Below are 11,967 nucleotides of genomic sequence, written 5' to 3'. Positions count from 1 at the left end.
ATGTAGAACAAATAGAACACCAGTAAGTGCCATTAAGATCATGAATTCTCTTGCTGTGATGTTAATTCATTTAATGGACACAATCTCATGGTTGAGAAACTTCAATTAAGAGTAAAATCTGAATGATGAAAAATTTTAGGTGAGATTTGCAATGGTTCAGAGATGATAAAAGAAAGCCTGATAAACAGATTTATTTGCATGTCACCTTTTGGTTTTTGTAACAGAATAGTAATTAATACGTCTGTGTAGTTTTATGCAATAAAACAGAATACATAATTAAATGATCCAAATGAACATTACTTGAACTGCCTGCAGGAATAGAGGGGCTTACAATACAATTATGCAACACTACCTTCTGTGATGTTATGAAAGAAAGAAAAAGCACAAAATTCCTACAAAAATTTGCCTCTGTGATGCCTTTTTTAAAAATTACATATATCTTGTAGGCATATCTAAAAAAATGTCTCTGTACACAGAGAAAGTTTATTGTTAATGTTATGAGAAATTATGGGTTAAATGCATTGGGGTGACCTTGAACATGAGAGGCACTATAATGACCATGCATTTGGTGTGTGATTTGACTGAGATGACCATGACAGGATGCCACAAAGTGCCCTTATGGTTAGCACAAGCGTTCTAGACCCCTCACCCAAAAAGGACAAGTCTGAGACTGCAAGTTAAGGAGGATGATGGGGAAAGCAAGCCAACTGTATAAGGAAAGATGGAAAAAAAAAAGATTGGCTGAGGCCAGAACAGGACACTTAGACCAAAAGATAGCCTTGAGCAGATAAGTCATTGATTAGGATAATAGAGAGGAAAGATGGGAAAGCCCTTGTAGAGATACTACATTATCTCTAGTCTGCCTAATATTGAATTTATTTTATGTGATAGAATATCTTTTAAGCCATTGTTTTGGGGCCTTTCTGTGATACATAACTCAGCCTAATGCAAACTGACACCAAATTTTAATTTAGAACTTATGAGTATAGCAATTGGAACATAAGAATATACCAGACAGCTCCATTCTCATGAAATTTTCTACATCATGGGAAACATAAGTAATAACAAATTTAAGTAATAATAATAGAATGTAAAATGTAATAATCCAGGACTTCCCTTAGAACTTTGAGTACATAGAGCAAGAGTGTTAAATACGTCAGGATGAGCAAAGGTCTCCCCAAGGAAAATGTGACAGGTTTATGCATTGCTGTGTTTAAGACAATACAGCCTTAATGTTTAATATTTAATGCTGATATTCACATATGCGGACCATGTTCATGACCAATAATGTGTGAGAAAAGCAGTTTGTTTTTCCTTCTCCTGTGATCAGTTGCCTTCATCTGTCCATCACCATCAAGCATTGCTTTGTGAGACTCTTCTTCTATATGCAGTTTATATTTGTGATCACACACCATCACAGATGTCCTTAGAAGGTGGTCTTCCAGAAACATACTCTAAACAAAACTACTGAGCTTTGATGTTACTGTATAGACAAGAACAGCAGTAACATGCTTTTCTCCTGGGGTGCCTTTCAAGATGCCCTGAAATCATTTTTCCTAAGCACATGTGGACAGATATACTTTTCAAATACAATACTCCTATATGGCACAAGAGTATTGTTTAGTTTTGAGCCAGTGTTGATTCAAAAAAGTGCTTCAGTGAAGGACAAATATGCTTCCAGAAAAATCCCCTCAAAAACGTGTGCTTCTGGAGAAGAAAACAGCATTCAGACATCTTTTCAGAACAAATACCATAGCCCAAAACTTATTTTAGGAACGGAAATTTTCTTTGACTGAGTTGTTTTAGGAAATGACCTAATCTTTTTTTCTAAAACAATGTGCAACGGAATAATAGTACCATTTCTTAATGGGCCATCTGATGTTTTAGTTTGTACATATAATTAATGATTTAATTGGTCTCCTGTAATTATAGAATTAATGGAGATAAAATTTCCTCTGTGTATTTAAAATACTAAAGGACATTAAAGCTATTCCTCTGAGAAAATGGCCAGTCCTACTGTATAGCAGCATAGGGCAGTTAGTGTAGTGTGGTGAGCTGTGTTCACCTTTAACTGAAATATTGAGACAGAAGATGTAGTTAGTAGTTTTTCCTGCTTACAGTTTTAATTTTACATCTGAATAAAATGAAAACAATCAGGTGACATATTTTTCTTCCCCATAAAAGAGAGAATTACAGTTCCCTAAAATCAAGAGCTGTCAATCAAGACATAGTGTAATGTGCATGAATAATTAAAGACTGATTTGTTAACCATGCAGAAGTGAAGTTACCCATGCAAAGAGACACATTGTCAATTGCCAGCAATTTACTATGTTTTTGAAAACCGCAGGCAGCAATTTACAGAAAAGATTAGGCCAGTTACTGTATACATGTGACATTTTCTTGATTTAAGATGTCAATCTAAAAAGCTGTAAACTGACACCTGGAGTTTGGAATGAGGTTATTAAGTTTACAAAACGCCGCTTTTTGCTGAAAATGTCTATGTTTCTTCTCGGGGAGACCTCTGAATGCACACCCCTGCTGGGGCTAACCATGTGTATGCAAATGAGCCGGGTCATGGAAGGGTGGCACACCTTCTCTCGGGACCATTAAGTACCTACCTTTGCGTCGTTCACTGCTCAAATGCACTTGGCATCCATAAGAAAGCATGCCCATGGGCTTTTACTTCTTAGGGCTGATATTATTAGAAAGAAAGCACTGTGAATGTGTTTTAATAGTCCTAAACCATCTCGGGAGATATAATTACTTTAATCTTGCCTCAGAATTTCTATTTTTTAGAACATTCTAAAGAATATGCTATGAGCAAAGTAGAACATCACCACCGGATATTGCAGTAATAATTGCTGCAGGCAAGATCCACTGATGAGTGCTAAAATTAATGGGGCAGTCTTTAAGAAGAAACAGGTTATCTGTATGGCCTCAAATTATCTTCCTCAAGATACTTACTAATTACTGTATTGGTTTTAACACATGTCCCCAGATTCTTTGATATTCCCTTCCTCTAGAAGGTGAAGCTTAATTCTGCTTCCTCTCCATGTTTCTGGATTTAGTGACTTGCTTCCAAAGAATAGAGCATGTAAAGGGAAAAAGGTAGCTTTCCCATGGAAAAACCTGACAGGCAGCACTTTAACCAGGGGGTCAAGGTTAACATCATCTAGAATAAGTCATGTTGGTATCATGTATCCCCAATATGATGTGATGGGAAGAGAATTTTGTCTCTAAAATATCTTTCCCAAAATTCATAATTCCAATATAACCTAAAGAAAAATCAGAAAAAAATCAAAATGAAAACATTCTACAAAGTATCTGTCCAGTATTCTTCAAAGTCTCTATGCCAAGTTCGTGAAAACCACGGAAACACAAAAGATCGTCACAGATTAGATATGCAACAAAGTTGACTAAATAACACTTGCTGTTCTGGGCTGAATTCTGGAACAACATCAAAAACTAAAACAGGGATTAGTGGAAAAATTTGGGAAATACAAATAAAGGTTTTGGCTTAGTTAACAGTAGCATGGATATGAAAGTTGCTAATGTTAGGAGAAGCCCAGTGAAGGGTATGTGGGAATGCTCTATACTATCTTTGTAACTTCTATGTACATCTAAACTGTTTCAATACCAAAAGGTTTTTTTAATTTTTTTTTAATTTAAAGGAAAAAAAATGGTCAATGGATGATATGCATTGAATTCTGTCTCTCCAAAAAACATGTTGAGCCCTAACCCCCAATAGCTCAGAATGTAAACTTATTTGGAAATAGTGTCTTTGCAGATGTAATTGGTTAGTAAGATGAGGTCATACTGGAGTAGGGTGAAGCCTTAATCCAATATGGCTGGTATCTTCATGAGAAGACACTGGTATGCAAGGGAAGAATACCACATGACACAGGAGGCAAAGACTGAAGTGCTGTGTCTACAAGCCAAGAACACCAAGGACTGCCAGCCTCCACTAGAAGTGAGAGAGAAGCAAAATGTTGCCCTCTTATAGAATTCAGGGGGAGCACAGCTCTGCTAACACCCTGAGCTTAGACTTTGGATTCCAGAATTGTGAGATTGTTTTCTGTTGCTTTAAGCTGCCCTATCTGCTCCTTTAATTAACTTTGTTATACTAGAAAATTAATACAATTGAAAACTAAACTTTATTATGAGCCATTTAAATATATTTTATTGATATTAAAATTAGAAACAAATTCTTTTTTCTTGAATATTAGAAGAAACTACATAAAGCTACATTTTCAGTAAAAATTGTAAACTTCAAGATGTCCTGAAAAATGGGTGGCTACCCAAAGAGAATTTATGGGACAAAGATTCCATAATTCAAATGCAGTGGTGTATAGTGTGTGGTCGATCATTTCTCTGTGCTTTAGAAAAAAAAATAAACAGTATATATTTTTAAATTTATTCTCAGTGTTTACATTAATTTATTAAACCCTTCAACATTTTCCTAGAGGTCCAAACCTTGTAAACCATAGTTTTCCTTGTAATTCCTACTGTGAGATTGCATATGCCAATAGTCATCATAAAATACAAGTTGAAGCTTTGTTTTCCATGAGAAACTAGACGACATTTTCTTTTTTGTCTAGCAATAAAATAAATCTGAAGAGTGATTCCAACATCTCCTTCTGTCTTATGCAGTTTAATATGTTTCCATCATTTTCTCTAAATTTTTTCTCAAGGTGGAGAAGAATGAAGACTTTAATAAATTATTTTATTTTGCATCTCAAGTTTTCAAGGGTAAAATGTAAAATGGTAGAAGTCAACACTGAAGTGGTTTGTGAATAGAAATTATTATTAGACCATTATCCTGACTCTATTAAGGATTTTTTTTTTTTTGATATTTCAATAAGTGGCTTTTTTTTTCTTGTTTCCAGTGGGGTTGGAAATGAGTGACTCATGTTTGTTGAAAACAAATTATCAAAGTTTACATCCCCGTGGACATCTATATAAGATCGATAATATCCCCAGATAGGTGAAGAGGCCTCAAACAGTTTCTCAGATTACAGGCAGGAAGGCTACCTACGGTCAGGGAAGAGCACGGGCTCAGACGCCTGAGTCTCCTGACTTAGGTCCTCACTCTGCTGCCTGCTAGCAGGTGACTGAGCAAGTTACCTAACATCTCTGAGTCTCAATATGTAATTCATTGTTTGAAAGATAAAGTACACTACTTAGTAAACCTTTGCAGTTCGTATCCGTCAATATTTTAGAAATGAATACTAAAATCATTTCAGAGGATATACATTCCTACTTTTCTTATTCTCCGTGGATAATCTCCTTAATGATTTCTTCTGCTTTTCTGTTACTAATTTCACCTCCCACTATTTCAGGGAAATGAACTCCCTAATCAATGCTAGACTTTCCTTATTGGGAACCTCATATTTTCAGATGGAGATTTCACATGCAAAAAGTCAAATCTATGTCTGTTCTGACTCTTCTCTGAAGTTTCATATTTCTTGCAATGGACAAAATAATAATGCTTGAACTCTTTGTCATCAACAAAAATGAAGTGCACACTTACGTCATCTCCAGCCTTGCTGTGGTCCTTCTTTCTGCTGTTGGACAGTTTGAATAAGCTGTGAATTCCTTGAGAACAGAAACCCTGTCATTTTCACCTTTATTCCTAGGGCCTGAGCAAAGTTTATGCCTTAGTCCATTGCTCTGAAGGAATACCTGAAGCTGTGTAATTTACAGAGAAAAGAGGTTTATTTGGCTCATAGTTCTGCAGCCTGTACCAGAAGTATAACAGTGGCATCTGCATCTGGTGAAGGCCTCAGACTGCTTCCACAAATGGTGAAAGGTAAAGGGTTGCTGGTGTGTGCATATCCTTTTGTGCATACTTCTTCCTTTTCCTTTGAATAGATTTCAACACAAAATTTAGCAGGGCGAAATAAATCATATCCAAACCATAGCACTGCATAATATTTGGTAGGTGATCAATAAATAGTTGTTGAATAAATAAGTGAATGAATGAATAACAAAAAAGTTTTTTCAGACTGGAAAGCTTAACTACAGTGCAAAGAGATGGGAAATCAAAGTAATGATAAATGTTGTCCCTAGTTGCCTGCCAGGCCCCTGCATATATTATTTCTAATCTGTGCAACAGCCTCACAGGGTAGGTGTCAGTGGCTGCAGGAGAGAGGACACTGCAGATAACAGAGAGGAATAGTGAGCCAAAGGGCAGTCCATGAGATGCCTGGTACAGTCATGCCCACAGCCCCTTGAGAACGAAGCTGCCAAAAGCTCAGCTCATCTTTGAGCACAGCTGCCATGCTCTCTGCCATGGACACCTTCGATGGCAGCCACTGGCTTAGAGGCTTTGGTGCCCAGAGGCTGTCATGCAGGGAGACTGGCAGGCCCCCACCTTGCAGAAAGCCCACCAGATCTGGAGGGTGGAGGATATGGAAAGGGCAGGCATCCCTCTAGGAGGTTCCTGGTGGCCTCTGCACTTCTCTATTCCTTTACTTCTGAGAGAGCACAACTACCACAGACAAGAGGGGCAGGAGGGCTTAGTATTCACTTTCAGAGTTGGGACTTTCATCCCTCTTCTCTCAAAATAAAAATATAGGATGAATTAAGCTACCCATGTTCAACTTAACTATAGTCAAAAACTTGGAATTACCTCTCTATGCTTTCCTTCACCTCTCTGAGATAAAACAGGTGACCTATGCAGGGACAATGGAGAGGAAAGGAACAAAGGCAGGAAGAAACAAGACCTGGACATCTTAGCTTTGTCAAACATCTTTCAGATTTCCTACAGAGAAGGAGTGAAAAAGAGAGAGGAGTGAAAAGACAAGCCAAAACAAAACCCAAGCAAGAACCAAAGGGCTGCCCTAGTGGCCTGTGACCACATGACACATATGTTAGGACGAAGGAGACAGAGGAAGAAAAGGAGAGAAAGGAGAAGAGGGAATGTGGAAGGAAAGATGAAAGTGGGAATCCCAGATGTTCTTTGTAGGAGGCTCAGCTCAGGGGGCCTAAAAGACAGAAAGCTCAGAATTCAGGCACAAAATAGGCAACTGGTGAGAAATCCTGGTTCAGTTTGGGAGGAATTTGTACTGCCTCAAAAGTGGGAATCTTGGGAGGATAAAAATAGTCCTTCTCCATAGGCCTAGATCTGAAGATGAAAGAACATAAAGAAGGGACTATCTTACAAAGATATTTTGATACTTTAAAATGCCTAGTAGGTTATATACCATGAAATTGTACCATTGTGTCATCAGAGTTATATATAGTTTATTCTACATTAACTTTTATTCTAAGATTTGCACAAATTGTTAAAAAAAAAATTACACATTTGAAGAAAATTCAAGGACACCGAAATATAAAGTTCAGCATGTAGAGGTCAGCGTCACAGGCTTAGGCCACTCCCAGGTGGTGACCACAGGAACTTGCCTCTATCCAAAGAAGGTAGAGTAGTTTTAGATTTGGGAGCTGCCTTAGGATAATTTTACCGTATTCCCACATGTTAATCTTTTAGTGATATGAATGGGAGATAAAATTGCTACAGATATCACATAGTAACATGCATAAGTACACCCAGAGGAAGTAGGTGAGTAAAGTCCTATCTTCAGGTTAGTGTAAAATAGACTTACCTAAACATATCATATGCCCTGTACTCATTCCCTAGGGCTGCTATCACAAATCACCACAAAGTGGGTGGCTTAAGACAATAGAAATTTGTTCTCTCACTGTTCTGGAGGCCAAGAGTCTGAAATCAAGCTGTCAGCAAGGCCACACTCCTTCCAAAAGTTCTAGAAAAGAGTCCATTCATTGCCTTATCCAGCTTCTGGCGATTCCAGCCATTTCTTGGTCAATCTCTGCCTCCTCTCTGTGTCTTTACGTCTCAATTGTCTTCCACCTTTCTCTCATAGGGCACTTGTCACTGGATTTTGGGCCCATCTGGATATTCCAGGATGATCTCATCTTAGGACGGTTAACCTAATAACATCTGCAGTGTTCCTTTTTCCAAATATGGTCCCATTTACAGGCTCTGAGTGGAGAATCTTCAGGGAGGAGAAGCACCATTCAACTCACTGCATGTACCATGTTGAAAATCCACCCAGTTAATAAGGTGATGCAGAGTAAAAGAGCTTCTAGATTGCAATTTTTTTAATGCTGGGTTTTTATTTTTTACTTTGTTTTCCTTGGCCCAAAAAAGTTGGAGGTTAGAAATTGTGATCAGGAACACCAAGTTTTCAATTCTATTTAGTCGACAGATATGCAGTACCCATTTCACAATCGTGACCTTCTATCCCCCAAATATTCTATAGCAATATATCATAATGCGAGTTTCTTGATGAAAATCTCAAGAAAAAGAAATGCAGGACTTACATATTTCAAAAATTCCAAAGACCTTAAATAATTTAGCTTCTGCAGAGACACAAGAGCACTCCTGCACACACCCTGATGCAGAGACACAAGAGCACTCCTGCACACACCCTGACACACATGTACCACCATGCACTTGCATTGCCTATTATGATTCCCTGCCCAGGTAGTGCTAAAGCAAATAAATACCTTCCTACCCTCTAAAGATGAAATGCATAGTAGCACAGACCTGCTTCAATTTCTCAGAAATTTTGAAAAGTCACATCCTTAGCAATTCTAAGAAAAATGTGTCAGCCTGAATATAAAACCCTCTCTTTAAAACTAGTAAGACATTGAGTACATGTGAATTGTAGCTTCCTGTGTGACAGTATTTCAGTTGCTGTCAGTCAGTAACTCCATTGTCACCGACTGAATCATTTTTTCTTCTCCAGACCCTTTCTCATACACTAGAAAGTATTTATGAAAGTGTGGCTGCCAAGTCCTAGAGAAATAAATTATTTATAAGTTTTACAGTGCATTGATTTTCTAAATAAGAGGAAATCATGCCATGGCGTAAATTCTGCTACAAAGAACTACATAACAGAACTAAGTATGTTTAATTAATCTAAAAGTCATATAGTATAATGATAGTAAATCATTACCATTGTTGGTAAATTACACAATTGTTAGTATATCTCACTGATGTGTTTTGAGTAAGTGAAACACAAAACTATATACTCTCATGATTATTTTTTAAGAAAATTTGATTTGTAAATGAAGTCCCTTTATTTTTATAAATTTTATTTTTATACGCACCAACAAAAATCAAGTCTTTTAAAAATTAAATAAAATTCAGTATATTATTGAGAAAGTATTGTTTAATGTTTATTATTCAAGCGAGGAATATCTTAATGACAAAATTAATTGCAGATAAACCCAGACATAAAACAAATATTTTCTGCTTTCATGGACTGGATCTTTGAAGAGCATCCCTGAGGCTTGGCTTCCTAGCAATTGTCACCTCTCTGCTATATGACACAGCAAGCTTTGAGAAATGCCTGGTACATAGTGAGACACACATGCAAATGAGCTTCCAGTCTCAGCCAGCCTTTCTGGACTGGGTTATTTCTGCCCAAATTCCACTATATCCCACCACACAGGAAGGCTCCAATAGGAAGACAGTAATAAGGTCACTGCTGGACATTGAAAATGAAGTTTGAAGTTTCCTGCCTAGAAAGGAAATAAAGAGCTCAACTGACTAGCAGATCCCACAGAAAGTGTTCTTAAGGGCTGCATTTAGTGCTTCAGCAAAAGAATGTTCTTTGTTCACCTTTCTTGTCCTTTCAATTCTTATTAATTGAGGCAGAGTGGACTTCCAGGTCTTCCTATTCCTACAAAGGGACTAACTCCAAGAGTTCATGGTGAACTCATTCTCTAAGTCAGGATGCATTGTGACAGTACAAAGAGTAGGGTAGAAAGGGGCCTCCCAGAGGTTGAACCTCAAGGACTGGGGCAGTCATACTGGGTCTTAAGGGATCCAGGACCTTCTATCTTGGGCAAGATGGTGAGAACCAGAAAGAGGACATAAGGAACAAGAATGCACAGTGGAATCTAAAGTTTAGGTTTCTAAAATATAAAATATGCTAACCACATTGTGTTGACCCCTCAGCCCATGAGAAATTATAAAGGTGCCCTAGTATTCCTAGAAATGTACTTATAACAGGTTTTATTCAGTTTCCCCAAAATTGCCAAGTATATTTTGCTAACTACTGACAATACTATAATATTTTTAAAAGGTAAGACACCACAAAGAATAGTCATAAGTTTTGCCTTTTCAAAATTATGTAAAATCTCAGAAATATGCTTTCCTCCCAGATAAATGAGCCTAGAAAAGCTTTGAGTGATTGAGCTATACTAAGAGGAGCTAAAATCTTATGGAGGAAAGGGGCCATATTAACGTAGGTGTTTTTTTAGTAGTTATTATTGTTAATTATTAGACATTTAGAAATAGACATTCAAACAGGGAAAAGGTACAAAATGAACAGTTAAAAATTGCCTAGTCCTACTCCTCGGACAGTGTTTTAATTCTGGTGTTTACTCACATTGAATCTAAATTGGTTACTTACCTCAGAAAGAACACATATTTTTAATGCTTATAAAGACCTTGAATTGTGTACAAAAAGTATGGCATATTGTGCTACTTTTAATATTTAAAATAGAATGAAACTGGGTGCAGTGGCTCATGTGTGTAATCCTAGCACTTTGGGAGGCTAAGGCAGGAAGATCACCTGAGGTCAGGAGTTCAAGACCATCCTGGCCAACATGGTGAAACCCCATCTCTATCAAAAATACAAAAATTAGCTGGGTGTGGTGGTGGGTGCCTGTAATCCCAGCTACTCGGAAGGCTGAGGCATGAGAATCGCTTGAACCTGAGAGGCAGAAGTTACAGTGAGTCGAGATCATACCACTGCACTCCAAGCTGGTGACAGAGTGAGACTCCATCTCAAAAATAAATAAATTAATTAATTAAATAAAAATAAAAGGTATCATGGGCACATAAAGGGTTTGGTGATTTTTTTTTTCCCATTTATTTATTTTATTGCATTTTACATTTTGGAGTACATGTGAAGAACATGCAAAATTGTTGCATAGGAACACACGTGGCAGTGTGATTTGCTGCCTTCCTCCCCATCACCTACATCTGGCATTTCTCCCCTTGCTACCTCTCCCCAGCTTCCCACCCCCCACCCTCCCTCCCCTATTTCCCCCCAACTGACCCCAGTGTGTAGTGCTCCCCTCCCTGTGTCCATGTGTTCTCATTGTTCAACACCCGCCTATGAGTGAGAACATGCGGTGTTTGATCTTCTGCTCTTCTGTCAGTTTGCTGAGAATGATGGTTTCCAGGTTCATCCATGTCCCTACAAAGGACCCAAACTCATCGTTTCTGATGGCTGCATAATATTCCATGGTGTATATGTGCCACATTTTCCCTATCCAGTCTATCGTCGATGGGCATTTGGGTTGGTTCCAGGTCTTTGCTATTGTAAGCAGTGCTGCAATGAACATTCGTGTACACGTGTCCTTATAGTAGAATGATTTGTAATCCTTTGGATATATACCCAGTAATGGGATTGCTGGGTCAAATGGAATTTCTATTTCTAGGTCCTTGAGGAATCGCCACACTGTCTTCCACAATGGTTGCACTAATTTACACTCCCACCAACAGTGCAAAAGTGTTCCTATTTCTCCACATCCTCTCCAGCATCTGTTGTCTCCAGATTTTTTAATGATCGCCATTCTAACCGGCGTGAGATGGTATCTCAGTGTAGTTTTGATTTGCATTTCTCTGATGACCAGTGATGATGAGCATTTTTTCACATGTTTGTTGGCCTCACGTATGTCTTCTTTTGAGAAGTGTCTGTTCATATCCTTTGCCCACTTTTGAATGGGCTTGTTAGTTTTTTTCTTGTAAATCTGCTTTAGTTCTTTGTAAATTACGGATATCAGCCCTTTGTCAGATGGGTAAACTGCAAAAATTTTTTCCCAATCTCTTGGTTGCCGATTCACTCTAATGATTGTTTCTTTTGCTGTGCAGAAGCTGTGGAGTTTGATTAGGTCCCATTTGTCTATTTTGGCTTTTGTTGTCAA

This window comes from Sapajus apella, unplaced genomic scaffold, assembly GCF_009761245.1.
Source record: "Sapajus apella isolate SASKATOON/1434 unplaced genomic scaffold, GSC_monkey_1.0 scaffold35, whole genome shotgun sequence".
In the NCBI taxonomy this organism is placed as follows: Eukaryota; Metazoa; Chordata; class Mammalia; order Primates; family Cebidae; genus Sapajus; species Sapajus apella.
This window is presented reverse-complemented; position numbering follows the sequence as displayed.